Source organism: Camellia sinensis, chromosome 13 (assembly GCF_055761805.1).
Source record: "Camellia sinensis isolate YWXY chromosome 13, ASM5576180v1, whole genome shotgun sequence".
In the NCBI taxonomy this organism is placed as follows: Eukaryota; Viridiplantae; Streptophyta; class Magnoliopsida; order Ericales; family Theaceae; genus Camellia; species Camellia sinensis.
The window spans coordinates 44,439,978-44,446,442 of NC_138973.1; the positions used below are offsets into that span (position 1 = coordinate 44,439,978).

A 6,465-nucleotide genomic window follows, 5' to 3' on the forward strand; every position below is an offset into this window, starting at 1 on the left:
ACAAAATTTATTGACCAAAAGGCTGATATTTACATATAAAAATATCATAAAAGTGCTGTGTGTGTCCGTTCCGCAGCTCCGCGTCTAAGACTTTTCAAAAGTTATTTCTGAATTGCATTGTTTCCTGAAAATTGGTAAACAACTATAAGCACATGGCAGCGTGAGAAATATTATGCCAAGAGTATAAGGGACACAAAATAACTATAGATAGTTATGTAACTAAAATATTTAAAATAACTTAGTCTGAACAAATAATCATTTAAGTAGCAAAACTGAGATTATGTAAATAAATAACCATAACCACGGTATCGAACAAAACAGAACAGAGGTTACATGAGTGACAGTCTGAATAGAGGTACGGATTCAATAGGTGGCTCGTATGGATTATAGAGGTGGCTCCCACAATAGTGTAGCACTTATCTCCACATAACACTTTGCTCCGCACAGAACAGAGGTCAATACATCTATGACAACAGAGGTCACAAAGTGACTAAACAGAGGCCAATGGTTATTTAAGTCCCCCATGATGTGAGACTCTCGTGGTGGTACTTACAAAACATAATTGTTTATAAGGTCATAATCAAATATTCTTTAAAATATAAACAAACATATCAATGGGTTTCATTTTAAGTAAATAGGGGTCAGAAAATAACCCACGTAATTGAAATATTAATATAATTTATAAAACATAACTTGTATAAAATAAATTATGGTAAGTCAAAACATACGTAAAATATATCATGGTAACTCAAGGTATAATATAGCTCACCTTAAAAGTAGTACCTTACTCTTTCCTTTCCACTACCAAAAACTCTTTCGACTTCCATTATTTTTTTTCCCTTTTCTTCGCTTCCTTTTCCCTCACTCCTTTCACTCAAATGGCAGTCGCCTATTCTCTTATATATACACAAGCACAAGATGCCTAACCATGGAGACTCACCTCACCTAAGGCCTAGATAACACATATGGCATAACCTCTTTTCCCTGGAGAGATTTACAAATCCCTTAATTAATTGTCGGTTAATTAATGTTACCCTTATCATTTGTTATTGGCCTTATCACTTTGGTGTGGTTATTATTAATTATCGTTATTATTCTTATTTCATATATTTATTTATTTATTATTATTATTACCACTATTATATTTATTTATTTTTAATAATATATTATCGCATATAACCATAATACTAATATAAAATTTAAGAGACAACTTAAATTTTTGGATTATTACAGGCTACTCCTTCTTCTCCTCTTATCCCTCGCCGTCATTTCATCGTATACACGGAACAACACCGGAGAGAGAGAGAGAGAGAGCTCTAGTTCACCAAAAAGGGAGCTTCACCGAGATAATTTCTCCATCGATCGCAATGGGAGATGGGGGACGACGACGAAGGCACAGTAGCGACATGGTGGCACTAGGATTTAAGATCGCAACGGCGAAAGGTCGATTGTGATGGCATGGAAGGGATTCAGATCAATCATAGTGTCACGACCCGCTCTCCGTACCCAAGGGTTAAGTATCGTAATGGCCAGTAACTGAAGTTACCTCCGTCCAATTCTTGAACAAATTAATAAATGCGACCGGAAATAATATTTAAGTGAGGATACCAAAATAATCATCAGAGTTTCTATTTTTTTACAAAATGTATTAAAAAAAATGCCAATATTTACATATAAAAATATTATAAAAGTGCTGTATGTGTCTATTCTGCAGCCCCGCATCTAAGACTTTCCAAAAGCTATTTCTGAATTGTATTGTTTCCTGAAAATTGGTAAACAACTATAAGCACATGGCAGAGTGAGAAATATTATGCTAAGAGTATAAGGGACACAAAATAACCATGGATAGTTATATAACTAAAATATTTAAGATAACTTAGTCTGAACAAATAATCATTTAAGTAGCAAAACTGAAATTATGTAAATAAATAACCATAACCACGGTATCGAACAAAACAGAACAGTGGTCATAGGAGTGACAGTCAGAACAGAGATATGGATTCAAGAGGTGGCTCGTACGGATTATAAAGGTGGCTCCCACAATAGTTTAGCACTTATCTGCGCATAGCACTTTGCTTCGGACAAAACAGAGGTCAATAGATCCAGGACAACAGAGGGCCACAAAGTAGTCAAACAGAGGCCAATGGTTATTTAAGTCCCCCCAGGTGTGGGACTCAAGTGGTAATATTTACAAAACATAATTGTATATAAGGTCATAGTCAAATAATCATTAAAAGTTAAACAAACATATCCATAGGTTTCATTTTAAGCAAATAGGGTTTAGAAAATAATCCACGTAATTGGAATATTAATATAATTTATAAAACATAAACTTTTATGTAATAATTTATGATAAGTCAAAACATACATAAAACATATTATGGTGACTCAAGGCATAATATAACTCACCTTAAAATTGATCCTTAACTTTTATTTTCCTAATATCGACTTCGTGTTTCTTTGTATATATGTTGCCCTCCCTACCTAGCACTCTACTACTCCCTCTATTTATAGTTGGTGAAAACCCCTTAATCCTTAATCAAGTGTTAACATGTGGCAAGCTTACCACCTAGCCATTTATCCAATAGGTTTCCACATGTCCCTCTAGATTAGATGACTCACCAATTCTTTAAAACCATTCATGCATAGTCATCAATCTACAGGCTAGGCAAGAGAAACGTAGGGTCCTCTCTCTCTCTCTCTCTCTTTTTTAATTATAATTTGGCCCAAATTTTAAACTAATTATATGTTTTTTTTATAATAAATAATCCCTAATTTAATTACACTTTATCTCATACATCCATAACATTTAATATTTTATTTTACTCTTATGGATATTTAATTAAACATTTAGGATTTTTCTCATTTATAATTAAATAATACTAATATAAAATTTAAAATACAACTTAAATTTAGAATTGAGAGAGCTCCAGCGTCAGATCGTCATCATTGTTAGATCGTCACCTGCAAAACCCTAGCCAGCAATCATCATCATTAGATCGTGAGAGAGAGAGAGAGAGAGGGAGAGAGAGAGCTTTTGGTTCGCGCCATTGGAAATCGCTGCAGAAAATCGCCTCTCAAGTTTTCTCTCTTTGAAGAAGTGACCAATGTTTGGTTGTGGATTTATATATTGGTTTTTTGGTACTAGTAGAAATTGATGAGGGACATTTATGTAATTTTGCCTCTCCCTTCCTAGCTTGCCGCTCAAGTTGAATCTGTTAAGCACCCCCACAGCCACTTCAAGAAAAAACTGATTTTTCACTTACAAAAAACAATAATCTGTATTATTAAGTTACACCAAACACAATCAAACAACTTAAATTAAGTTAAAAGTTAAAATAAGCTGAAAAAAAAATCTACCAAACAGGCCCATGGAGATGAATGCTCCCAACCCATGCAAGGTACTTGAAATCCCCAACCCTCCAAAATAAAGGATAATTAAGCCTTTCTAGACTAATAAATAATAATCAAATTAATTTTTTCCCCTTTATGTAGCACTCAAACAAGACCTAAAGATATAGAATACAATACAAGCACAATTAATGGTCTCAACCCCTCTCCAAGAAAGTGTTGTGCTTCATTTTATGAGCTTTACTAAACTTTGAGCAAATGTGATTTGTAATTTTATTGCAAATTCATAAACATCCTTTCTGGAAGCTTAAACATAATATGAAAAAGATAGTAGATAATTATCATAATAATAAGAAATGTATGATAATAAAAACATATATCATGCAAGATGAAATTATAGTCTCAATTTCACCATAATTCACCTAAAATCAACTAGTATTAGAGAGTGCTCTGTCTTTTGTATTTTAATTTGTCTCTGTCTTTTGTATTTTAATTTGTGTTTGTCGATATCAATTTACTGTCAATGACTAGTCTGCGAAACTTTTTAGGATAGATGGATTGCTTGGCACCATTAGTTAATAGAAACAAAAACAGAAAAAGCATCAAATTACGAGTCAATTAGTTGAATTCAACATGGTACACCTCTGTCATATTTGGATAGTACAATCCAAAATTCTGCTCAATCCCAGGACGTTTGTGATTCTCATTAAACACAGCAAACACATAGGTCTCTATGCTCTTCCCAGGCCTCTTTGGGGTACCTAATGTCCCTGAAACATGCTCAATCATCTTCCCATTATACATTTCAGCATTTTCTACACTTGCTGCTATCTCACCATCTCCATCAGATGGCCATCCACTCTCCGATACAACAATCTCAACGGCCTCACCACCTGCCTTCTCTAGTGCAGAGTACACTGAATCAACAATAGCATCAAACAAACACTTGTACTCTAGCGTACCATCCCTCACAACCACCTCATTACTGTTTAGCAATGCATAGGACAATTGAATCTCATTTGGCTTATCTATGTATGCAAAGTAAGGGTACACATTGACTTGCAAAGGGCTCTTATTTTCTTCTAAAAATGAAGAGATTTGTCCCATTTCAGAGCTCACAAAGAGGGTATGAAATCCCAAGGATTTGTGCTGAAACCGATGTGGTTACTTTGATGTTTCCTAGATTAGCTGATTCTAAAGCTGTTTTGAGATTTTCCATGGCTAGGAAAACATATAGGGATAGGTCACCGGGGATGACTTCGTTGCCAGCAGATATGCAGAGGAATCGAATTATGTCCGAGTATGGAGCTATGTTGGTGTTGATCCAAGTTGCGGCATGTGAAACATTAGTTGATAGGTCTTGGAGGTCTTGGTCTAAGGTTTCGAGGATGACTTTGATTCCTGAATTTTTCAGAGCTGTGAGGACATCGAGGTTTGGGTCGAAGAGGTGTGTTTTTGTTATGTTTCTTGATTTTAGAAGTGCAATGACTTGGTTTGGTGGTGGGAGGTTGTTTCCTAGTAGGCCATAGTTTACTCCAACTACTCCAGCTTCTGTATTAAGACGAATCATGATTTGCATAAATTGAACATAAAGTAGAAATTGTTGGAGAAAAATGGTTGAATAAGAAATTGCCTCATAAATATGTATATAACTCACACATTTAAGGCTCATCAGTTTTACAAAATTGATTGGGCAGTTTTGCTAGCATTAGTAGCCAGCCTTGATGGCTAGAGGCTCCTCTCTTCTCCCCCATGGTATATAAAAGGAGGCCCTATTCCTTGAAAAGAGATATAGAATTTTTCCTTGACATCCATACACTGTCAGTCTACTTCTCCTATAATTTTCTTCCTGAGAGAGAGTGCTGTCATTGTCCATTCGCTAAGCTAATCAGAATGTGCTTCTATTGTAGTTGGTAAAAACCGTCGTATCCAGGGAAGTAGACGCCGGCGTACCTCCAGCACCCAATGGTGAGGCGGCGAATTTATTTTAAGGAGACTGTGGTATCACACAGGCTTCGGTTTGCTTCCTTTAACCATTTTATATTTTATCTGTATTTTATTCAGCATGTTATTTTTCCTGGGATTGAAGGTTTGTTTTGTTCATCTCATAATTTTTTGATATGCAATGTGAAATTATATAATGTGAGTAGTTTTTCCCAACAAGCTTAAAATAGATTCAATGTTTATCATAGAATTAGATTAATAGATTCATAGGTGTGTGTAATAATTTTGCATGTAATTGGCCACTGGTAGTACTAGCGAGTTAATTGGTTTATTAGATGCATGTACACAGGGTTAAACTTTTGATTTTGCCATTTTGTGTATGCTACTGTTTGGTCTTCCCATGGCATGGAATAGGCCACTGTTATCAATAGGGAAGAAGAGTTCCATTGGTGCAACGTTAATTCACTGTATTTTCTAATTAATTTATTAATTTATGGTGTACCGATTCATGCCTTGTATTTCTAGATTTACATGCTTCTAGTTTACAATATAAATTACATGTTCATTCGGGTTTAATTTTTAGTGTAATTTACATTTCTAGCATGTTTATTAGGTAGTAATTTTTCATGTAACTTGTACCTATTAATCTTTAATTTAGGTGTGGAGTTGTAAAGTTTACAACTTGCCTATATTTAAATTCATATTAATTTCTCTAGAATTATTTGCACGTTAATCATGTCATTTGCAATTCTTGCCTCAATTAATTACATGTTTAGTATACCATAAGTTCATATGTAACCTTTACCAATTTAAAATATGGTTTAATTATATTTAATTTAGGTCTGTAACTTATATAGTTAATTACATGTTTATTATGTAATTAATTTTTACAGTTTTTTTAGTTTAAATTCTAGATGTGTAACTTAAGGGTTGGTTTTAATCTTTACTTACAGTTATTTATTAGTTTGTTTGCTAGTACCCTCCCTTTCAATCACTACTTTGCCAAAAGCAAAGAAAAGCTGAGGGAGGTTTTGTTGTATTTTGCTGGTAACTCTTTATTACAGGAATACCTATGGAAATGGGAAAGAAGATTAATTTGGACTAAATATTTGAAGCAATTGTTTGCTTGAGTGTTCATTTGTGATTATTCACCAATATGTAAAGCACGTT

At 34.2% G+C, this 6,465-nt stretch overlaps 1 pseudogene; it reads right to left on the minus strand.

Annotated features, from left to right (window-relative positions):
* Nucleotides 1-3,969: 3,969 nt before the first annotated feature.
* LOC114322019 (putative glucan endo-1,3-beta-glucosidase GVI pseudogene) lies at nt 3,970-4,921 on the minus strand (annotated as a pseudogene).
* Between the last annotated feature and the right edge of the window lie 1,544 nt (nt 4,922-6,465).